This window comes from Electrophorus electricus, chromosome 13, assembly GCF_041902795.1.
Source record: "Electrophorus electricus isolate QZ-2024a chromosome 13, ASM4190279v1, whole genome shotgun sequence".
NCBI lineage: Eukaryota > Metazoa > Chordata > Actinopteri > Gymnotiformes > Gymnotidae > Electrophorus > Electrophorus electricus.
In genome coordinates, this window is record NC_137509.1 from 15,001 (window position 1) to 40,730 (window position 25,730).

The window sequence follows — 25,730 nt, forward strand, 5'->3', positions numbered from 1 at the left end:
AACCAGACACATACAGGTGCGCACATATACACAGATACACATTCTGTTTAAATTTCTTCACATCTGCAGACTAGAGTAAGCTGAGGGTATAGTGTTAAACCAAGTACTACATCAACAGTATATAGTTTGACCAAAAGATTGTGCTGATCTTTGATCTCCTGGTTCTTCATCTCCAGCGCCACTTTCAGACTCATGTCCTCCTCTATGGGCTGGTATAACACACACACACACACACACACACACACACACACACAGAGAGAGAGACAAACAGAAAGATACACAGACATGAAATTAGCAAGCCATATAGTGTAGAAATAGATTGATGTTATTCAGGGACCTCATTTATAAAACTTTGTGGATTCCAAAGGGAAAGTGTGTATTCTGCACAAATAACAGGAAATGGCATATACCCCCCAAAAACTTAGATTTCTAAAGCCTCGAGTATGAATTATTGGGAGATAGAGGCGACAATGCAGCGCTAAAGACAAAAAAGGAATTTTAACCACAGGTATGAGTGCCAGCACCAGCAACCGCAGGTGTGAGTGGCATTATATTTACATTTACCCTCCACATCCTTTGTGTCTGTGTATTCGTCCTCGATGCGTCCAGCACACCAGCTCCAGAAACGCCTCATTTTTCCTCTGTCCTCTTCAGTGTCTTTCCACAGACTGATCTGTAAAGGTGTTCATGGGATTCCCCTCACGTGTGACATCGGGCCACAGGACATATGGGGTTCTAAAGTTCCAAGAGCGTAGATGAGTTGTTTTTCTTTGAATTTCCTAATTTCATTGCTGCCATAGCAACAACTGGCAATGCAAACAGACGTGTCATTAATGCAGTGACTCTACCTCAACCTGGATTGATCAACCATGTACGGCTCACCGGAGACTGTGATACGTATAACATCCCAAAGTGTACTTAATTCTGAGCAAAATCTAACTAGCCTCATTACTGCTGAACTATGAGGGGCCATTTAGGGAGAAATCAGGGAAACACTACTTGTACATACATATGAAACATTTTCACATAAATAGCCTACTACTTACATTTGTGTATAATAATTTAAACTCGCATATACACGCACTTGCCCACTCAATCTCTGGTGCGTAAACAAAGAGTTGCACTATGCTTATGTTGGTATGGGGGTGTCTGTGTGTGTATATAACAATTTTCAGTGCGCCCGGAAGTCATTTCATTGTCATTTCAAGGCAGATATTTAACATGTGTACAGTGCGTATAATAGACAGAGGAAGACTGTTGAACTATTAATATTAGGACGGTTATTGACATCTGTGTAATGAGTAGTGCTTCTCTTAATGACAACTGTAACTGTTTTCCCATATAGAATTGTGTGCCTTATATTGTTTGGAGGAACTTTTTCTTCTCATTTAGAAATATGTGGACTAAGTGCTCAGATTGTCTTATTACTTATTATGCTCAGTCTCACCATTTTTGGCAGATTTCACCACGTTATTACGAACGTGGATACGTTATCTTATAATTATAAGCAGTGTGAGATGTGAAGCTAAGCGAAGCACATGTGCAGAATTTCTAACAATAGTCTGTTTTGTATAGCCTGGCTAACTGACCAATCAGTGAAATTAAATGTGGTTGCTGAGCCTGTTGCAGCTGGGTCAATTTAATTTGATTTCATTGTGTTTAATTTTAAACTCAGCTGCGTGCCATGAGACACAAGTTAATCTGAGCATTTTTTGTTCTAACGCCGACTTAACCTAGCCATGTTTTACAGTTATCTTGAAATAATTGAGGTTCATCGCTAGAGGGTGATGTTTATCTTTTTTTCTTCTTCTTTTTTTGTATTATTGATCAGGAAAAAAACGATAAATAGAGAATTTGTAGATAAAATTATTATACCACTACTTCTTCCTTTTATTTACATATTATACAGATATTTACATTTTATTTACCCGCGTGCGTCTCTCTTCTCCAAGGTAGCGGAGAGATATGAAAGGATAAAAGGGGAAAAGAATAAAATGCACGTCGGTTTTAAATTCGCAGGCTACCTGCGCTGAAGGCGTGGAAAACGAGCACGTGACGGAAAGGCTTCCGTACCCGATGGGTCCAAATCACATGCGCAGCAAAGTAGCTTTAAACCTGGACACACAATGGAGACCATTTGACCCTTTAAAATCATACTACAACCAGACTTCCAGGTCACACAGTCATGCCCAGCAAAGGAGCTCTGCGCCTGGGCAGACCATGCAGTTTGACCCTTTAACCAAAACTAGAAACAGACCTCCAAGCCCAGGAGGTCACAATCATACCCAGTAAAGTAGCTAGCTAGCTTTCAGCTCAGTAAACCATACAATCAAATGTCCACCAAGCATTTAAACCGCTAGTTACCGGCTGCACGGTTAACAGTGCAAAGCCATTACCAAGCTACCTAGCTAGCTAGCAAGCTACCGGAAGCACTTTTCACAGTGCAAAGTCAGTAGCTAGCTAGCTACTGACTTTGCACTGTTAACCTTGCAGCCGGTAGCTCGCTAGCTAGCTAGCAGCTCAGTAACCGTACAAATTCGCCTGCTGCTGAAAACTGTCAAGTTGTATTTATAGCTTTCGTTTTAGTTCTCTCAGCTTACTTATTTGTTTTTTTGTGTGTGTGGTTTTCTTTTTAGGGAAGTTCAATAATTTCTTAGAAATCTTGCAACATTTTCCAGTGATGTGAACACTCACATCTAGGTCGGGCCAAGTCCAAATGGCCTGCAACTCGGTGCGCATCACCTCCATGACTGTCCCTAACGAACGCCACCTGCCACGCTTTCGGCCCGTCCCTGGCGGCTTTAAAAAAATCGTAGCGTGAGAATGGTGGGTCCGATCCGCGTGCCGCTCGAAGGCGATTAGAGGGGAGATGCAGCCCTTTCCAAAGAGCCATGAACAGACTTTCTACTCCAAAGGAGCCCAGAGATATTACGCCGCAAAGACGTCCGGCGCGCGACTTTTCTCCGCCGCCCGCCACGTTTAAAAAATCGTAGCGTGAGAATGGCGGGTCCGATCTGGATGGCGCTAGCACCGGCTGAATCCTGAGATCCAGAGCTTTCCAACGAGCCCGCGTGCGTGTCTCTTCTCCAAGGTAGCCGAGAGATATGAAAGGATAAAAGGGGAAAAGAATAAAATGCGCGTCGGTTTTAAATTCGCAGGCTACCTGCGCTGAAGGCGTGGAAAACGAGCACGTGACGGAAAGGCTTCCGTACCCGATGGGTCCAAATCACATGCGCAGCAAAGTAGCTTTAAACCTGGACACACAATGGAGACCATTTGACCCTTTAAAATCATACTACAACCAGACTTCCAGGTCACACAGTCATGCCCAGCAAAGGAGCTCTGCGCCTGGGCAGACCATGCAGTTTGACCCTTTAACCAAAACTAGAAACAGACCTCCAAGCCCAGGAGGTCACAGAATCATACCCAGTAAAGTAGCTAGCTAGCCTTCAGCTCAGTAAACCATACAATCAAATGTCCACCAAGCATTTAAACCGCAAGCATTTAAACCACTAGATACCGCTAGTTACCGGCTGCACGGTTAACAGTGCAAAGCCATTACCAAGCTACCTAGCTAGCTAGCTAGCTAGCTACAGTAGCTAGCTAGCTACTGACTTTGCACTGTTAAAAGTGCTTCCGGTAGCTAGCTAGCTAGCTAGATGGCAGCTCAGTAACCGTACAAATTCGCCTGCTGCTGAAAACTGTCAAGTTGTATTTATAGCTTTCGTTTTAGTTCTCTCAGCTTACTTATTTGGTTTTTTTGTGTGTGTTTTTTTTTAGGGAAGTTTAATAATTTCTTAGAAATCTTGGAACATTTTGCCAGTTGGCATCTAGGAAAGCCTTTCTGCCCACAGACAATAAACACAAGCCAGAATTCCTCAAACAGGAATGAATCTACTAATTTAGTAACATTTCAGGCACATGAGTGGAGGAACTAGCAAATTCTAAATGATGAAATCGAAGCTGATAAATATCCATGAAAATATAAACTGGTCATGAAAAAATGCTTGTGAATTGAAAATGTAAGTGATAGGATTAAAACAGTCTTGATTTGATATATTTTTAAAAATCAAATATCAAGTTTGATCATTCATGACCAAGGGAGTTTCTATGAGGGTGTAAACAACAAATGCATGTGAACTAAATACTACAGTGGTATATAATTAAATAATTGGAATAACTTTGTGTCACGTCATTTAACGTTTAACTCAAGCCGTTTGTGTTACCGGACTCTTTTATCACTTAACATTAGTAACTGTTTTAGTTGCCTTGTTTATCCAATAACATTCATTAATTAATCAATCCATGGTTTAACCCAAGCAATTTTCGTTACTTCCGCCTCTCGAGGCAAAAATGTCAATCAGAACGTTGCGCCCGCAAACTTCAAATAAACGATAAATAAGGCAAGTAATAAAAATGGATAAAGTTGAAAGATAAGTTGATTAAACTTGAGTCAAATAAAACTACTTATCAGTCAAAACGTCAATTCATATGCATTTTATTGACTCTAAATTTAATTTACGTGCATTTTAATCAGCCATATTTTTGGTGTATAGACCTGAGTTTTGTCGTTGAAGAGAATAAAAGAATCCGTCGTGTAAACTTACGCCATCTGCAGGCTGAGATGGTGTTGGGTTGACCCGGATGTGACGTTTGCCAAGCTGATGACATATCACGATATTAATTGTGAGATTTCCTTACCGTCTTTGCTCTTCGCAGAAGGGCACAGTGTGGTTTACAGGGCACAGTTTGACCCTTTAAATAATACTACAACCAGACTTCCAGGCACAAGAGGTCACACAGTCATGCCCAGCAAAGTAGCTCGGGGCCTGGGCCGTTTCACTCTTTAAATCGTTCAAAGCACCACATTTCAAGGCCCAAGAGGTCACGCAGTCATGCCCAGCAACGTAGCTCTGGGCCTGGGCACACTTCATGCAGTTTGACCCTTTAAATAATACTACAACCAGACTTCCAGGCACAAGAGGTCACACAGTCATGCCCAGCAAGGTTGCTTTAAACGTGGGAACACTTCAGACCGTTTCACTCTTTAAATCGTTCAAAGCACCACATTTCAAGGCCCAAGAGATCACAGAATCATGCCCAGCAACGTAGCTCTGGGAATGGGCACACTTCATGCAGTTTGACCATTTAAATAATACTACAACCAGACTTCCAGGCACAAAAGGTCACACAGTCATGCCCAGCAAAGTAGCTCGGAGCCTGGGCACACTTCATGCAGTTTGACCCTTTAAATAATACTACAACCAGACTTCCAGGCACAAGAGGTCACACAGTCATGCCCAGCAAGGTTGCTTTAAACGTGGGCACACTTCAGACCGTTTCACTCTTTAAATCGTTCAAAGCACAACATTTCAAGGCCCAAGAGGTCACAGAATCATGCCCAGCAAAGTAGCTCTGGGCCTGGGCACACTTCATGCAGTTTGACCCTTTAAATAATACTACAACCAGACTTCCAGGCACAAGAGGTCACACAGTCATGCCCAGCAAAGGAGCTCTGGGCCTGGGCACACTTCATGCAGTTTGACTCTTTAAATAATACTACAACCAGACTTCCAGGCACAAGAGGTCACACAGTCATGCCCAGCAAAGTAGCTCTGGGCCTGGGCACACCATGCAGTTTGACCCTTTAAATAATACTACAACCAGACTTCCAGGCACAAGAGGTCACACAGTCATGCCCAGCAAAGTAGTTCGGGCCCTGGGCACACTTCATGCAGTTTGACCCTTTAAATAATACTACAACCAGACTTCCAGGCACAAGAGGTCACACAGTCATGCCCAGCAAAGGAGCTCTGGGCCTGGGCACACTTCATGCAGTTTGACCCTTTAAATAATACTACAACCAGACTTCCAGGCACAAGAGGTCACACAGTCATGCCCAGCAAAGTAGCTCTGGGCCTGGGCACACTTCAGACCGTTTCACTCTTTAAATCGTTCAAAGCACCACATTTCAAGGCCCAAGAGGTCACGCAGTCATGCCCAGCAACGTAGCTCTGGGCCTGGGCACACTTCATGCAGTTTGACCCTTTAAATAATACTACAACCAGACTTCCAGGCACAAGAGGTCACACAGTCATGCCCAGCAAAGTAGCTCTGGGCCTGGGCACACTTCAGACCGTTTCACTCTTTAAATCGTTCAAAGCACCACATTTCAAGGCCCAAGAGGTCACGCAGTCATGCCCAGCAAAGGAGCTCTGGGCCTGGGCACACTTCATGCAGTTTGACCCTTTAAATAATACTACAACCAGACTTCCAGGCACAAGAGGTCATGCAGTCATGCCCAGCAAGGTTGCTTTAAACGTGGGCACACTTCAGACCGTTTCACTCTTTAAATCGTTCAAAGCACCACATTTCAAGGCCCAAGAGGTCACAGAATCATGCCCAGCAACGTAGCTCTGGGCCTGGGCACACTTCATGCAGTTTGACCCTTTAAATAATACTACAAACAGACTTCCATGCACAAGAGTTCACACAGTCATGCCCAGCAAAGGAGCTCTGGGCCTGTGCACACTTCATGCAGTTTGACCCTTTAAATAATACTACAACCAGACTTCCAGGCACAAGAGGTCACACAGTCATGCCCAGCAAGGTTGCTTTAAACGTGGGCACACTTCAGACTGTTTCATTCTTTAAATCGTTCAAAGCACCACATTTCAAGGCCCAAGAGGTCACAGAATCATGCCCAGCAAAGGAGCTCTGGGCCAGGGCACACCATGCAGTTTGACCCTTTAAATAATACTACAACCAGACTTCCATGCACAAGAGTTCACACAGTCATGCCCAGCAAAGTAGCTCTGGGCCTGGGCACACTTCATGCAGTTTGACCCTTTAAATAATACTACAACCAGACTTCCAGGCACAAGAGGTCACACAGTCATACCCAGCAAAGTAGCTCTGGGCCTGGGCACACTTCATGCAGTTTGACCCTTTAAATAATACTACAACCAGACTTCCAGGCACAAGAGGTCACACAGTCATGCCGAGCAAGGTTGCTTTAAACGTGGGCACACTTCAGACCGTTTCACTCTTTAAATCGTTCAAAGCACCACATTTCAAGGCCCAAGAGGTCACAGAATCATGCCCAGCAAAGGAGCTGGGCCTGGGCACACTTCATGCAGTTTGACCCTTTAAATAATACTACAACCAGACTTCCAGGCACAAGAGGTCACACAGTCATACCCAGCAAAGTAGCTCTGGGCCTGGGCACACTTCATGCAGTTTGACCCTTTAAATAATACTACAACCAGACTTCCAGGCACAAGAGGTCACACAGTCATGCCCAGCAAGGTTGCTTTAAACGTGGGCACACTTCAGACCGTTTCACTCTTTAAATCGTTCAAAGCACCACATTTCAAGGCCCAAGAGGTCACAGAATCATGCCCAGCAAAGGAGCTGGGCCTGGGCACACTTCACGCAGTTTGACCGTTTAAATAAAACTAGAAACAGACTTCCTGGCCCAAGAGGTCACAGTCATACCCAGCAAAGTACGTTTAAACCTGGAAACAAATCAGATCCTTTCTGTCATTCAAAGGATTGGGCCTGCAACTCACAACCACATGCCCAGTGAAGCGCACCGTCACCCAGCCACACTACGCCACCTTGCCCCTCCTGGAACAACCACACCTCCAGGGCACCACATGCCAATCTCTCATGCACAGCAAACTGCAACCTCACCCAGCCAGGCCACACACCGTCTCCCTTTGTACCGTCCAGGGACGCACCCCTCCACAAACCTGGTGTTCACGCGCACACACGCAATTACAACGAATTGGAGGAGAAAGTTTAAACAAACGCGCTGACTTTGAACACTCACATCTAGGTCGGGCCAAGTCCAAATGGCCTGCAACTCGGTGCGCATCACCTCCATGACTGTCCCTAACGAACGCCACCTGCCACGCTTTCGGCCCGTCCCTGGCGGCTTTAAAAAAATCGTAGCGTGAGAATGGTGGGTCCGATCCGCGTGCCGCTCGAAGGCGATTAGAGGGGAGATGCAGCCCTTTCCAAAGAGCCATGAACAGACTTTCTACTCCAAAGGAGCCCAGAGATATTACGCCGCAAAGACGTCCGGCGCGCGACTTTTCTCCGCCGCCCGCCACGTTTAAAAAATCGTAGCGTGAGAATGGCGGGTCCGATCTGGATGGCGCTAGCACCGGCTGAATCCTGAGATCCAGAGCTTTCCAACGAGCCCGCGTGCGTGTCTCTTCTCCAAGGTAGCCGAGAGATATGAAAGGATAAAAGGGGAAAAGAATAAAATGCGCGTCGGTTTTAAATTCGCAGGCTACCTGCGCTGAAGGCGTGGAAAACGAGCACGTGACGGAAAGGCTTCCGTACCCGATGGGTCCAAATCACATGCGCAGCAAAGTAGCTTTAAACCTGGACACACAATGGAGACCATTTGACCCTTTAAAATCATACTACAACCAGACTTCCAGGTCACACAGTCATGCCCAGCAAAGGAGCTCTGCGCCTGGGCAGACCATGCAGTTTGACCCTTTAACCAAAACTAGAAACAGACCTCCAAGCCCAGGAGGTCACAGAATCATACCCAGTAAAGTAGCTAGCTAGCCTTCAGCTCAGTAAACCATACAATCAAATGTCCACCAAGCATTTAAACCGCAAGCATTTAAACCACTAGATACCGCTAGTTACCGGCTGCACGGTTAACAGTGCAAAGCCATTACCAAGCTACCTAGCTAGCTAGCTAGCTACAGTAGCTAGCTAGCTACTGACTTTGCACTGTTAAAAGTGCTTCCGGTAGCTAGCTAGCTAGCTAGATGGCAGCTCAGTAACCGTACAAATTCGCCTGCTGCTGAAAACTGTCAAGTTGTATTTATAGCTTTCGTTTTAGTTCTCTCAGCTTACTTATTTGGTTTTTTTGTGTGTGTTTTTTTTTAGGGAAGTTTAATAATTTCTTAGAAATCTTGGAACATTTTGCCAGTTGGCATCTAGGAAAGCCTTTCTGCCCACAGACAATAAACACAAGCCAGAATTCCTCAAACAGGAATGAATCTACTAATTTAGTAACATTTCAGGCACATGAGTGGAGGAACTAGCAAATTCTAAATGATGAAATCGAAGCTGATAAATATCCATGAAAATATAAACTGGTCATGAAAAAATGCTTGTGAATTGAAAATGTAAGTGATAGGATTAAAACAGTCTTGATTTGATATATTTTTAAAAATCAAATATCAAGTTTGATCATTCATGACCAAGGGAGTTTCTATGAGGGTGTAAACAACAAATGCATGTGAACTAAATACTACAGTGGTATATAATTAAATAATTGGAATAACTTTGTGTCACGTCATTTAACGTTTAACTCAAGCCGTTTGTGTTACCGGACTCTTTTATCACTTAACATTAGTAACTGTTTTAGTTGCCTTGTTTATCCAATAACATTCATTAATTAATCAATCCATGGTTTAACCCAAGCAATTTTCGTTACTTCCGCCTCTCGAGGCAAAAATGTCAATCAGAACGTTGCGCCCGCAAACTTCAAATAAACGATAAATAAGGCAAGTAATAAAAATGGATAAAGTTGAAAGATAAGTTGATTAAACTTGAGTCAAATAAAACTACTTATCAGTCAAAACGTCAATTCATATGCATTTTATTGACTCTAAATTTAATTTACGTGCATTTTAATCAGCCATATTTTTGGTGTATAGACCTGAGTTTTGTCGTTGAAGAGAATAAAAGAATCCGTCGTGTAAACTTACGCCATCTGCAGGCTGAGATGGTGTTGGGTTGACCCGGATGTGACGTTTGCCAAGCTGATGACATATCACGATATTAATTGTGAGATTTCCTTACCGTCTTTGCTCTTCGCAGAAGGGCACAGTGTGGTTTACAGGGCACAGTTTGACCCTTTAAATAATACTACAACCAGACTTCCAGGCACAAGAGGTCACACAGTCATGCCCAGCAAAGTAGCTCGGGGCCTGGGCCGTTTCACTCTTTAAATCGTTCAAAGCACCACATTTCAAGGCCCAAGAGGTCACGCAGTCATGCCCAGCAACGTAGCTCTGGGCCTGGGCACACTTCATGCAGTTTGACCCTTTAAATAATACTACAACCAGACTTCCATGCACAAGAGGTCACACAGTCATGCCCAGCAAAGGAGCTCTGGGCCTGTGCACACTTCATGCAGTTTGACCCTTTAAATAATACTACAACCAGACTTCCAGGCACAAGAGGTCACACAGTCATGCCCAGCAAGGTTGCTTTAAACGTGGGCACACTTCAGACCGTTTCATTCTTTAAATCGTTCAAAGCACCACATTTCAAGGCACAAGAGGTCACGCAGTCATGCCCAGCAACGTAGCTCTGGGCCTGGGCACACTTCATGCAGTTTGACCCTTTAAATAATACTACAACCATACTTCAAGGCACAAGAGGTCACACAGTCATGCCCAGCAAGGTTGCTTTAAACGTGGGCACACTTCAGACCGTTTCACTCTTTAAATCGTTCAAAGCACCACATTTCAAGGCCCAAGAGATCACAGAATCATGCCCAGCAACGTAGCTCTGGGAATGGGCACACTTCATGCAATTTGACCATTTAAATAATACTACAACCAGACTTCCATGCACAAGAGTTCACACAGTCATGCCCAGCAAAGGAGCTCTGGGCCTGTGCACACTTCATGCAGTTTGACCCTTTAAATAATACTACAACCAGACTTCCAGGCACAAGAGGTCACACAGTCATGCCCAGCAAGGTTGCTTTAAACGTGGGAACACTTCAGACCGTTTCATTCTTTAAATCGTTCAAAGCACCACATTTCAAGGCCCAAGAGATCACAGAATCATGCCCAGCAACGTAGCTCTGGGAATGGGCACACTTCATGCAGTTTGACCATTTAAATAATACTACAAGCAGACTTCCAGGCACAAGAGGTCACACAGTCATGCCCAGCAAAGTAGCTTTAAACGTGGGCACACTTCAGACCGTTTCATTCTTTAAATCGTTCAAAGCACCACATTTCAAGGCCCAAGAGGTCACGCAGTCATGCCCAGCAACGTAGCTCTGGGCCTGGGCACACTTCATGCAGTTTGACCCTTTAAATAATACTACAACCAGACTTCCATGCACAAGAGGTCACGCAGTCATGCCCAGCAAGGTTGCTTTAAACGTGGGCACACTTCAGACCGTTTCACTCTTTAAATCGTTCAAAGCACCACATTTCAAGGCCCAAGAGGTCACAGAATCATGCCCAGCAAAGGAGCTCTGGGCCAGGGCACACTTCATGCAGTTTGACCCTTTAAATAATACTACAACCAGACTTCCATGCACAAGAGTTCACACAGTCATGCCCAGCAAAGGAGCTCTGGGCCTGGGCACACCATGCAGTTTGACCCTTTAAATAATACTACAACCAGACTTCCAGGCACAAGAGGTCACACAGTCATACCCAGCAAAGTAGCTCTGGGCCTGGGCACACTTCATGCAGTTTGACCCTTTAAATAATACTACAACCAGACTTCCAGGCACAAGAGGTCACACAGTCATGCCCAGCAAGGTTGCTTTAAACGTGGGCACACTTCAGACCGTTTCACTCTTTAAATCGTTCAAAGCACCACATTTCAAGGCCCAAGAGGTCACAGAATCATGCCCAGCAAAGGAGCTGGGCCTGGGCACACTTCACGCAGTTTGACCCTTTAAATAATACTACAACCAGACTTCCAGGCACAAGAGGTCACACAGTCATGCCCAGCAAAGGAGCTCTGGGCCTGGGCACACTTCATGCAGTTTGACCCTTTAAATAATACTACAACCAGACTTCCAGGCACAAGAGGTCATGCAGTAATGCCCAGCAAGGTTGCTTTAAACGTGGGCACACTTCAGACCGTTTCATTCTTTAAATCGTTCAAAGCACCACATTTCAAGGCCCAAGAGGTCACAGAATCATGCGCAGCAAAGGAGCTCTGGGCCAGGGCACACCATGCAGTTTGACCCTTTAAATAATACTACAACCAGACTTCCAGGCACAAGAGGTCACACAGTCATACCCAGCAAAGTAGCTCTGGGCCTGGGCACACTTCATGCAGTTTGACCCTTTAAATAATACTACAACCAGACTTCCAGGCACAAGAGGTCACACAGTCATGCCCAGCAAGGTTGCTTTAAACGTGGGCACACTTCAGACCGTTTCACTCTTTAAATCGTTCAAAGCACCACATTTCAAGGCCCAAGAGGTCACAGAATCATGCCCAGCAAAGGAGCTGGGCCTGGGCACACTTCACGCAGTTTGACCCTTTAAATAATACTACAACCAGACTTCCAGGCACAAGAGGTCACACAGTCATGCCCAGCAAAGGAGCTCTGGGCCTGGGCACACTTCATGCAGTTTGACCATTTAAATAATACTACAACCAGACTTCCATGCACAAGAGGTCACACAGTCATGCCCAGCAAGGTTGCATTAAACGTGGGCACACTTCAGACCGTTTCACTCTTTAAATCGTTCAAAGCACCACATTTCAAGGCCCAAGAGGTCACAGAATCATGCCCAGCAACGTAGCTCTGGGCCTGGGCACACTTCATGCAGTTTGACCCTTTAAATAATACTACAACCAGACTTCCAGGCACAAGAGGTCAGACAGTCATGCCCAGCAAAGTAGCTCGGGGCCTGGGCACACTTCATGCAGTTTGACCCTTTAAATAATACTACAACCAGACTTCCAGGCACAAGAGGTCATGCAGTCATGCCCAGCAAGGTTGCTTTAAACGTGGGCACACTTCAGACCGTTTCACTCTTTAAATCGTTCAAAGCACCACATTTCAAGGCCCAAGAGGTCACAGAATCATGCCCAGCAAAGTAGCTTTGGGGCTGGGCCCACTTCATGCAGTTTGACCCTTTAAATAATACTACAACCAGACTTCCATGCACAAGAGTTCACACAGTCATGCCCAGCAAAGGAGCTCTGGGCCTGTGCACACTTCATGCAGTTTGACCCTTTAAATAATACTACAACCAGACTTCCAGGCACAAGAGGTCACACAGTCATGCCCAGCAAGGTTGCTTTAAACGTGGGCACACTTCAGACCGTTTCATTCTTTAAATCGTTCAAAGCACCACATTTCAAGGCACAAGAGGTCACGCAGTCATGCCCAGCAACGTAGCTCTGGGCCTGGGCACACTTCATGCAGTTTGACCCTTTAAATAATACTACAACCATACTTCAAGGCACAAGAGGTCACACAGTCATGCCCAGCAAGGTTGCTTTAAACGTGGGCACACTTCAGACCGTTTCACTCTTTAAATCGTTCAAAGCACCACATTTCAAGGGCCAAGAGGTCACAGAATCATGCCCAGCAAAGTAGCTCTGGGCATGGGCACACTTCATGCAGTTTGACCCTTTAAATAATACTACAACCAGACTTCCATGCACAAGAGTTCACACAGTCATGCCCAGCAAAGGAGCTCTGGGCCTGGGCACACCATGCAGTTTGACCCTTTAAATAATACTACAACCAGACTTCCAGGCACAAGAGGTCACACAGTCATACCCAGCAAAGTAGCTCTGGGCCTGGGCACACTTCATGCAGTTTGACCCTTTAAATAATACTACAACCAGACTTCCAGGCACAAGAGGTCACACAGTCATGCCCAGCAAGGTTGCTTTAAACGTGGGCACACTTCAGACCGTTTCACTCTTTAAATCGTTCAAAGCACCACATTTCAAGGCCCAAGAGGTCACAGAATCATGCCCAGCAAAGGAGCTGGGCCTGGGCACACTTCACGCAGTTTGACCCTTTAAATAATACTACAACCAGACTTCCAGGCACAAGAGGTCACACAGTCATGCCCAGCAAAGGAGCTCTGGGCCTGGGCACACTTCATGCAGTTTGACCATTTAAATAATACTACAACCAGACTTCCATGCACAAGAGGTCACACAGTCATGCCCAGCAAGGTTGCATTAAACGTGGGCACACTTCAGACCGTTTCACTCTTTAAATCGTTCAAAGCACCACATTTCAAGGCCCAAGAGGTCACAGAATCATGCCCAGCAAAGGAGCTGGGCCTGGGCACACTTCACGCAGTTTGACCCATTAAATAATACTACAACCAGACTTCCAGGCACAAGAGGTCACACAGTCATGCCCAGCAAAGGAGCGCTGGGCCTGGGCACACTTCATGCAGTTTGACCATTTAAATAATACTACAACCAGACTTCCATGCACAAGAGGTCACACAGTCATGCCCAGCAAGGTTGCATTAAACGTGGGCACACTTCAGACCGTTTCACTCTTTAAATCGTTCAAAGCACCACATTTCAAGGCCCAAGAGGTCACAGAATCATGCCCAGCAACGTAGCTCTGGGCCTGGGCACACTTCATGCAGTTTGACCCTTTAAATAATACTACAACCAGACTTCCAGGCACAAGAGGTCAGACAGTCATGCCCAGCAAAGTAGCTCGGGGCCTGGGCACACTTCATGCAGTTTGACCCTTTAAATAATACTACAACCAGACTTCCAGGCACAAGAGGTCATGCAGTCATGCCCAGCAAGGTTGCTTTAAACGTGGGCACACTTCAGACCGTTTCACTCTTTAAATCGTTCAAAGCACCACATTTCAAGGCCCAAGAGGTCACAGAATCATGCCCAGCAAAGTAGCTTTGGGGCTGGGCCCACTTCATGCAGTTTGACCCTTTAAATAATACTACAACCAGACTTCCATGCACAAGAGTTCACACAGTCATGCCCAGCAAAGGAGCTCTGGGCCTGTGCACACTTCATGCAGTTTGACCCTTTAAATAATACTACAACCAGACTTCCAGGCACAAGAGGTCACACAGTCATGCCCAGCAAGGTTGCTTTAAACGTGGGCACACTTCAGACCGTTTCATTCTTTAAATCGTTCAAAGCACCACATTTCAAGGCACAAGAGGTCACGCAGTCATGCCCAGCAACGTAGCTCTGGGCCTGGGCACACTTCATGCAGTTTGACCCTTTAAATAATACTACAACCATACTTCAAGGCACAAGAGGTCACACAGTCATGCCCAGCAAGGTTGCTTTAAACGTGGGCACACTTCAGACCGTTTCACTCTTTAAATCGTTCAAAGCACCACATTTCAAGGGCCAAGAGGTCACACAGTCATGCCCAGCAAAGTCGCTATGGGCCTGGGCAGACCATGCAATTTGACCCTTTAACCAAAACTAGAAACAGAACTCAAAGCCCAGGAGGTCACAAAATCATGCCCATCAAAGTAGCTCTGGGCCTGTGTACACTTCAGGCCATTTCACCTTTTATATAATGGAAACACCAGACCTCCAGGCCCAAGAGGTCACACAGTCATGCCCAGAAAAGTAACTCTGGGCCTATACACACTTCACGCAGTTTGACCGTTTAAATAAATCTAGAAACAGACTTCCTGGCCCAAGAGGTCACACAGTCATGCCCAGCAAGGTTGCTTTAAACATGGACACACAATGGAGACCATTTGACCCTTTAAATAATACTACCACCAGACACATACAGGTGGGCACATATACACAGATACACATTCTGTTTAATTTCTTCACATCTGCAGACTAGAGTAAGCTGAGGGTATAGTGTTCAACCAGGTACTACATAAACAGTATATAGTATATATACAGAGGATATAGTGTTAAACCAGGTACTACATACAGAGTATATAGTATACATAAAGAGTATATAGTTTGACCAAAAGATCGTGCTGATCTTTGATCTCCTGGTTCTTCATCTCCAGCGCCACTTTCAGACTCATAAAGTCCTCCTCTATGGGCTGGTATAACCCACACACACGAATCATCACTACAGCCAGTACAATGGAAAGGTGGGAATGTGTACTGAATGTGTACTGACTTTATAAGTGAAAGGTGGAGGTACTGGTGGATGTGTACTGACACTAGAAGGGATCTCTACCTGCAGTGACAGTCTGAGCTTCTCAAGTTCTTCCTCCAGAGATTTCTTCTCCTGTTCACAGGCCATTTTCATATCTGCCAGAGCAAGTATCATTACTCCTGGATATAACACAGATTGTATATACTACATAATTACTACTGAATATATAAAATATAATATATATAGTACTATACATATATTAGTATCACTTTTATTGGAGCCTAAAGGCTAACATTCATTATTAGTTATGTTAGTATTATTGCATTTCCATAGTACTTACTCTTGATGGACCTGTTATGCTCCTCCTCCTCCTGCTGTTTCTGCAGGAGCTCTGTCTCCTCCTGCTGCTTGTGTTTCAGCATCTCCTGAAGAACCTGCAGCTCCTTCTGCTTCTGCAACCTCAACTCCTTCAGCTGCTCCAACAAACTGTTCTCCAACTCCTCCTTCTCACACCGCAAACACTCCAATCGGGCCACAGGCCCCACTAGTGACACAGAACCACACACACACACACATAGAGAGAGATAAACATGTATAAATGTATAAGAATTTGTGGATAAAATTATTATGAGATTATTTATAATCAAACGACTACACTACACAACCACTTCTTCCTTTTATTTACATATTATACAGATATTTACATTTTATTTACCAGCGTGCGTCTCTCTTCTCCAAGGTAGCGGAGAGATATGAAAGGATAAAAGGGGAAAAGAATAAAATGCGCGTCGGTTTTAAATTCGCAGGCTACCTGCGCTGAAGACGTGGAAAACGAGCACGTGACGGAAAGGCTTCAGTACCCGATGGGTCCAAATCACATGCGCAGCAAAGTAGCTTTAAACCTGGACACACAATGGAGACCATTTGACCCTTTAAAATCATACTACAACCAGACTTCCAGGTCACACAGTCATGCCCAGCAAAGGAGCTCTGCGCCTGGGCAGACCATGCAGTTTGACCCTTTAATCAAAACTAGAAACAGACCTCCAAGCCCAGGAGGTCACAGAATCATACCCAGTAAAGTAGCTAGCTAGCTTTCAGCTCAGTAAACCATACAATCAAATGTCCACCAAGCATTTAAACCGCAAGCATTTAAACCACTAGATACCGCTAGTTACCGGCTGCACGGTTAACAGTGCAAAGCCATTACCAAGCTACCTAGCTAGCTACCGGAAGCACTTTTAACAGTGCAAAGACAGTAGCTAGCTAGCTAGCTACAGTAGCTAGCTAGCTACTGACTTTGCACTGTTAAAAGTGCTTCCGGTAGCTAGCTAGCTAGCTAGATGGCAGCTCAGTAACCGTACAAATTCGCCTGCTGCTGAAAACTGTCAAGTTGTATTTATAGCTTTCGTTTTAGTTCTCTCAGCTTACTTATTTGGTTTTTTTGTGTGTGTTTTTTTTTAGGGAAGTTTAATAATTTCTTAGAAATCTTGGAACATTTTGCCAGTTGGCATCTAGGAAAGCCTTTCTGCCCACAGACAATAAACACAAGCCAGAATTCCTCAAACAGGAATGAATCTACTAATTTAGTAACATTTCAGGCACATGAGTGGAGGAACTAGCAAATTCTAAATGATGAAATCGAAGCTGATAAAAATCCATGAAAATATAAACTGGTCATGAAAAAATGCTTGTGAATTGAAAATGTAAGTGATAGGATTAAAACAGTCTTGATTTGATATATTTTTAAAAATCAAATATCAAGTTTGATCATTCATGACCAAGGGAGTTTCTATGAGGGTGTAAACAACAAATGCATGTGAACTAAATACTACAGTAGTATATAATTAAATAATTGGAATAACTTTGTGTCACGTCATTTAACGTTTAACTCAAGCCGTTTGTGTTACCGGACTCTTTTATCACTTAACATTAGTAACTGTTTTAGTTGCCTTGTTTATCCAATAACATTCATTAATTAATCAATCCATGGTTTAACCCAAGCAATTTTCGTTACTTCCGCCTCTCGAGGCAAAAATGTCAATCAGAACGTTGCGCCCGCAAACTTCAAATAAACGATAAATAAGGCAAGTAATAAAAATGGATAAAGTTGAAAGATAAGTTGATTAAACTTGAGTCAAATAAAACTACTTATCAGTCAAAACATCAATTCATATGCATTTTATTGACTCTAAATTTAATTTACGTGCATTTTAATCAGCCATATTTTTGGTGTATAGACCTGAGTTTTGTCGTTGAAGAGAATAAAAGAATCCGTCGTGTAAACTTACGCCATCTGCAGGCTGAGATGGTGTTGGGTTGACCCGGATGTGACGTTTGCCAAGCTGATGACATATCACGATATTAATTGTGAGATTTCCTTACCGTCTTTGCTCTTCGCAGAAGGGCACAGTGTGGTTTACAGGGCACAGTTTGACCCTTTAAATAATACTACAACCAGACTTCCAGGCACAAGAGGTCACACAGTCATGCCCAGCAAAGTAGCTCGGGGCCTGGGCCGTTTCACTCTTTAAATCGTTCAAAGCACCACATTTCAAGGCCCAAGAGGTCACGCAGTCATGCCCAGCAACGTAGCTCTGGGCCTGGGCACACTTCATGCAGTTTGACCCTTTAAATAATACTACAACCAGACTTCCAGGCACAAGAGGTCACACAGTCATGCCCAGCAAGGTTGCTTTAAACGTGGGCACACTTCAGACCGTTTCACTCTTTAAATCGTTCAAAGCACCACATTTCAAGGCCCAAGAGGTCACGCAGTCATGCCCAGCAACGTAGCTCTGGGCCTGGGCACACTTCATGCAGTTTGACCCTTTAAATAATACTACAACCAGACTTCCATGCACAAGAGGTCACACAGTCATGCCCAGCAAAGTAGCTCGGGGCCTGGGCACACTTCATGCAGTTTGACCCTTTAAATAATACTACAACCAGACTTCCAGGCACAAGAGGTCACGCAGTCATGCCCAGCAAGGTTGCTTTAAACGTGGGCACACTTCAGACCGTTTCATTCTTTAAATCGTTCAAAGCACCACATTTCAAGGCACAAGAGGTCACGCAGTCATGCCCAGCAACGTAGCTCTGGGCCTGGGCACACTTCATGCAGTTTGACCCTTTAAATAATACTACAACCATACTTCAAGGCACAAGAGGTCACACAGTCATGCCCAGCAAGGTTGCTTTAAACGTGGGCACACTTCAGACCGTTTCACTCTTTAAATCGTTCAAAGCACCACATTTCAAGGCCCAAGAGGTCACAGAATCATGCCCAGCAACGTAGCTCTGGGCCTGGGCACACTTCATGCAGTTTGACCCTTTAAATAATACTACAACCAGACTTCCAGGCCCAAGAGGTCAGACAGTCATGCCCAGCAAAGTAGCTCTGGGCCTGGGCACACTTCAGACCGTTTCATTCTTTAAATCGTTCAAAGCACCACATTTCAAGGCCCAAGAGGTCACGCAGTCATGCCCAGCAACGTATCTCTGGGCCTGGGCACACTTCATGCAGTTTGACCCTTTAAATAATACTACAACCAGACTTCCAGGCCCAAGAGGTCAGACAGTCATGCCCAGCAAAGTAGCTCTGGGCCTGGGCACACTTCATGCAGTTTGACTCTTTAAATAATACTACAACCAGACTTCCAGGCACAAGAGGTCACACAGTCATGCCCAGCAAAGTAGCTCTGGGCCTGGGCACACCATGCAGTTTGACCCTTTAAATAATACTACAACCAGACTTCCAGGCACAAGAGGTCACACAGTCATGCCCAGCAAAGTAGCTCGGGGCCTGGGCACACTTCATGCAGTTTGACCCTTTAAATAATACTACAACCAGACTTCCAGGCACAAGAGGTCACACAGTCATGCCCAGCAAAGTAGCTCGGGGCCTGGGCACACTTCATGCAGTTTGACCCTTTAAATAATACTACAACCAGACTTCCATGCACAAGAGGTCACACAGTCATGCCCAGCAAGGTTGCATTAAACGTGGGCACACTTCAGACCGTTTCACTCTTTAAATCGTTCAAAGCACCACATTTCAAGGCCCAAGAGGTCACAGAATCATGCCCAGCAACGTAGCTCTGGGCCTGGGCACACTTCATGCAGTTTGACCCTTTAAATAATACTACAACCAGACTTCCAGGCACAAGAGGTCACGCAGTCATGCCCAGCAAAGTAGCTCGGAGCCTGGGCACACTTCATGCAGTTTGACCCTTTAAATAATACTACAACCAGACTTCCAGGCACAAGAGGTCAGACAGTCATGCCCAGCAAAGTAGCTCTGGGCCTGGGCACACTTCAGACCGTTTCACTCTTTAAATCGTTCAAAGCACCACATTTCAAGACCCAAGAGGTCACGCAGTCATGCCCAGCAACGTAGCTCTGGGCCTGGGCACACTTCATGCAGTTTGACCCTTTAAATAATACTACAACCAGACTTCCATGCACAAGAGGTCACACAGTCATGCCCAGCAAAGGAGCTCTGGGCCTGTGCACACTTCATGCAGTTTGACCCTTTAAATAATACTACAACCAGACTTCCAGGCACAAGAGGTCACACAGTCATGCCCAGCAAGGTTGCTTTAAACGTGGGCACACTTCAGACCGTTTCATTCTTTAAATCGTTCAAAGCACCACATTTCAAGGCACAAGAGGTCACGCAGTCATGCCCAGCAACGTAGCTCTGGGCCTGGGCACACTTCATGCAGTTTGACCCTTTAAATAATACTACAACCATACTTCAAGGCACAAGAGGTCACACAGTCATGCCCAGCAAGGTTGCTTTAAACGTGGGCACACTTCAGACCGTTTCACTCTTTAAATCGTTCAAAGCACCACATTTCAAGGCCCAAGAGATCACAGAATCATGCCCAGCAACGTAGCTCTGGGAATGGGCACACTTCATGCAATTTGACCATTTAAATAATACTACAACCAGACTTCCATGCACAAGAGTTCACACAGTCATGCCCAGGAAAGGAGCTCTGGGCCTGTGCACACTTCATGCAGTTTGACCCTTTAAATAATACTACAACCAGACTTCCAGGCACAAGAGGTCACACAGTCATGCCCAGCAAGGTTGCTTTAAACGTGGGAACACTTCAGACCGTTTCATTCTTTAAATCGTTCAAAGCACCACATTTCAAGGCCCAAGAGATCACAGAATCATGCCCAGCAACGTAGCTCTGGGAATGGGCACACTTCATGCAGTTTGACCATTTAAATAATACTACAAGCAGACTTCCAGGCACAAGAGGTCACACAGTCATGCCCAGCAAAGTAGCTTTAAACGTGGGCACACTTCAGACCGTTTCATTCTTTAAATCGTTCAAAGCACCACATTTCAAGGCCCAAGAGGTCACGCAGTCATGCCCAGCAACGTAGCTCTGGGCCTGGGCCCACTTCATGCAGTTTGACCCTTTAAATAATACTACAACCAGACTTCCATGCACAAGAGTTCACACAGTCATGCCCAGCAAAGGAGCTCTGGGCCTGTGCACACTTCATGCAGTTTGACCCTTTAAATAATACTACAACCAGACTTCCAGGCACAAGAGGTCACACAGTCATGCCCAGCAAGGTTGCTTTAAACGTGGGCACACTTCAGACCGTTTCATTCTTTAAATCGTTCAAAGCACCACATTTCAAGGCACAAGAGGTCACGCAGTCATGCCCAGCAACGTAGCTCTGGGCCTGGGCACACCATGCAGTTTGACCGTTTAAATAATACTACAACCATACTTCAAGGCACAAGAGGTCACACAGTCATGCCCAGCAAGGTTGCTTTAAACGTGGGCACACTTCAGACCGTTTCACTCTTTAAATCGTTCAAAGCACCACATTTCAAGGCCCAAGAGGTCACAGAATCATGCCCAGCAACGTAGCTCTGGGCCTGGGCACACTTCATGCAGTTTGACCCTTTAAATAATACTACAACCAGACTTCCAGGCCCAAGAGATCAGACAGTCATGCCCAGCAAAGTAGCTCTGGGCCTGGGCACACTTCAGACCGTTTCACTCTTTAAATCGTTCAAAGCACCACATTTCAAGGCCCAAGAGATCACAGAATCATGCCCAGCAACGTAGCTCTGGGAATGGGCACACTTCATGCAGTTTGACCATTTAAATAATACTACAACCAGACTTCCATGCACAAGAGTTCACACAGTCATGCCCAGCAAAGGAGCTCTGGGCCTGTGCACACTTCATGCAGTTTGACCCTTTAAATAATACTACAACCAGACTTCCAGGCACAAGAGGTCACACAGTCATGCCCAGCAAGGTTGCTTTAAACGTGGGCACACTTCAGACCGTTTCATTCTTTAAATCGTTCAAAGCACCACATTTCAAGGCCCAAGAGGTCACAGAATCATGCCCAGCAACGTAGCTCTGGGCCTGGGCACACTTCATGCAGTTTGACCCTTTAAATAATACTACAACGAGACTTCCAGGCACAAGAGGTCACGCAGTCATGCCCAGCAAAGTAGCTCGGAGCCTGGGCACACTTCATGCAGTTTGACCCTTTAAATAATACTACAACCAGACTTCCAGGCACAAGAGGTCACGCAGTCATGCCCAGCAAGGTTGCTTTAAACGTGGGCACACTTCAGACCGTTTCACTCTTTAAATCGTTCAAAGCACCACATTTCAAGGCCCAAGAGGTCACAGAATCATGCCCAGCAAAGGAGCTCTGGGCCTGGGCACACTTCATGCAGTTTGACCCTTTAAATAATACTACAACCAGACTTCCATGCACAAGAGTTCACACAGTCATGCCCAGCAAAGGAGCTCTGGGCCTGGGCACACCATGCAGTTTGACCCTTTAAATAATACTACAACCAGACTTCCAGGCACAAGAGGTCACACAGTCATACCCAGCAAAGTAGCTCGGAGCCTGGGCACACTTCATGCAGTTTGACCCTTTAAATAATACTACAACCAGACTTCCAGGCACAAGAGGTCACGCAGTCATGCCCAGCAAGGTTGCTTTAAACGTGGGCACACTTCAGACCGTTTCACTCTTTAAATCGTTCAAAGCACCACATTTCAAGGCCCAAGAGGTCACAGAATCATGCCCAGCAAAGTAGCTTTGGGGCTGGGCCCACTTCATGCAGTTTGACCCTTTAAATAATACTACAACCAGACTTCCATGCACAAGAGTTCACACAGTCATGCCCAGCAAAGGAGCTCTGGGCCTGTGCACACTTCATGCAGTTTGACCCTTTAAATAATACTACAACCAGACTTCCAGGCACAAGAGGTCACACAGTCATGCCCAGCAAGGTTGCTTTAAACGTGGGCACACTTCAGACCGTTTCATTCTTTAAATCGTTCAAAGCACCACATTTCAAGGCACAAGAGGTCACGCAGTCATGCCCAGCAACGTAGCTCTGGGCCTGGGCACACCATGCAGTTTGACCCTTTAAATAATACTACAACCATACTTCAAGGCACAAGAGGTCACACAGTCATGCCCAGCAAGGTTGCTTTAAACGTGGGCACACTTCAGACCGTTTCATTCTTTAAATCGTTCAAAGCACCACATTTCAAGGCACAAGAGGTCACGCAGTCATGCCCAGCAACGTAGCTCTGGGCCTGGGCACACCATGCAGTTTGACCCTTTAAATAATACTACAACCAGACTTCCAGGCACAAGAGGTCACACAGTCATGCCCAGCAAGGTTGCTTTAAACGTGGGCACACTTCAGACCGTTTCATTCTTTAAATCGTTCAAAGCACCACATTTCAAGGCCCAAGAGATCACAGAATCATGCCCAGCAACGTAGCTCTGGGAATGGGCACACTTCATGCAGTTTGACCCTTTAAATAATACTACAACCAGACTTCCAGGCACAAGAGGTCACACAGTCATGCCCAGCAAAGTAGCTCGGAGCCTGGGCACACTTCATGCAGTTTGACCCTTTAAATAATACTACAACCAGACTTCCAGGCACAAGAGGTCACACAGTCATGCCCAGCAAGGTTGCTTTAAACGTGGGCACACTTCAGACCGTTTCACTCTTTAAATCGTTCAAAGCACCACATTTTAAGGCCCAAGAGGTCACAGAATCATGCCCAGCAAAGTAGCTCTGGGCCTGGGCACACTTCATGCAGTTTGACCCTTTAAATAATACTACAACCAGACTTCCAGGCACAAGAGGTCACACAGTCATGCCCAGCAAAGTCGCTATGGGCCTGGGCAGACCATGCAATTTGACCCTTTAACCAAAACTAGAAACAGAACTCAAAGCCCAGGAGGTCACAAAATCATGCCCATCAAAGTAGCTCTGGGCCTGTGTACACTTCAGGCCATTTCACCTTTTATATAATGGAAACACCAGACCTCCAGGCCCAAGAGGTCACACAGTCATGCCCAGAAAAGTAACTCTGGGCCTATACACACTTCACGCAGTTTGACCGTTTAAATAAATCTAGAAACAGACTTCCTGGCCCAAGAGGTCACACAGTCATGCCCAGCAAGGTTGCTTTAAACATGGACACACAATGGAGACCATTTGACCCTTTAAATAATACTACCACCAGACACATACAGGTGGGCACATATACACAGATACACATTCTGTTTAATTTCTTCACATCTGCAGACTAGAGTAAGCTGAGGGTATAGTGTTCAACCAGGTACTACATAAACAGTATATAGTATATATACAGAGGATATAGTGTTAAACCAGGTACTACATACAGAGTATATAGTATACATAAAGAGTATATAGTTTGACCAAAAGATCGTGCTGATCTTTGATCTCCTGGTTCTTCATCTCCAGCGCCACTTTCAGACTCATAATGTCCTCCTCTATGGGCTAGTATAACCCACACACACGAATCATCACTATAGCCAGTACAATGGAAAGGTGGGAATGTGTACTGAATGTGTACTGACTTTATAAGTGAAAGGTGGAGGTACTGGTGGATGTGTACTGACACTAGAAGGGATCTCTACCTGCAGTGACAGTCTGAGCTTCTCAAGTTCTTCCTCCAGAGATTTCTTCTCCTGTTCACAGGCCATTTTCATATCTGCCAGAGCAAGTATCATTACTCCTGGATATAACACAGATTGTATATACTACATAATTACTACTGAATATATAAAATATAATATATATAGTACTATACATATATTAGTATCACTTTTATTGGAGCCTAAAGGCTAACATTCATTATTAGTTATGTTAGTATTATTGCATTTCCATAGTACTTACTCTTGATGGACCTGTTATGCTCCTCCTCCTCCTGCTGTTTCTGCAGGAGCTCTGTCTCCTCCTGCTGCTTGTGTTTCAGCATCTCCTGAAGAACCTGCAGCTCCTTCTGCTTCTGCAACCTCAACTCCTTCAGCTGCTCCAACAAACTGTTCTCCAACTCCTCCTTCTCACACCGCAAACACTCCAATCGGGCCACAGGCCCCACTAGTGACACAGAACCACACACACACACACACACACAAAGAGATAAACATGTATAAATGTATAAGAATTTGTGGATAAAATTATTATGAGATTATTTATAATCAAACGACTACACTACACAACCACTTCTTCCTTTTATTTACATATTATACAGATATTTAGAGATATTTACATTTTATTTACCTGCGTGCGTCTCTCTTCTCCAAGGTAGCGGAGAGATATGAAAGGATAAAAGGGGAAAAGAATAAAATGCACGTCGGTTTTAAATTCGCAGGCTACCTGCGCTGAAGGCGTGGAAAACGAGCACGTGACGGAAAGGCTTCCGTACCCGATGGGTCCAAATCACATGCCCAGCAAAGTAGCCTTAAACCTGGACACACAATGGAGACCATTTGACCCTTTAAAATCATACTACAACCAGACTTCCAGGCCCAAGAGGTCACA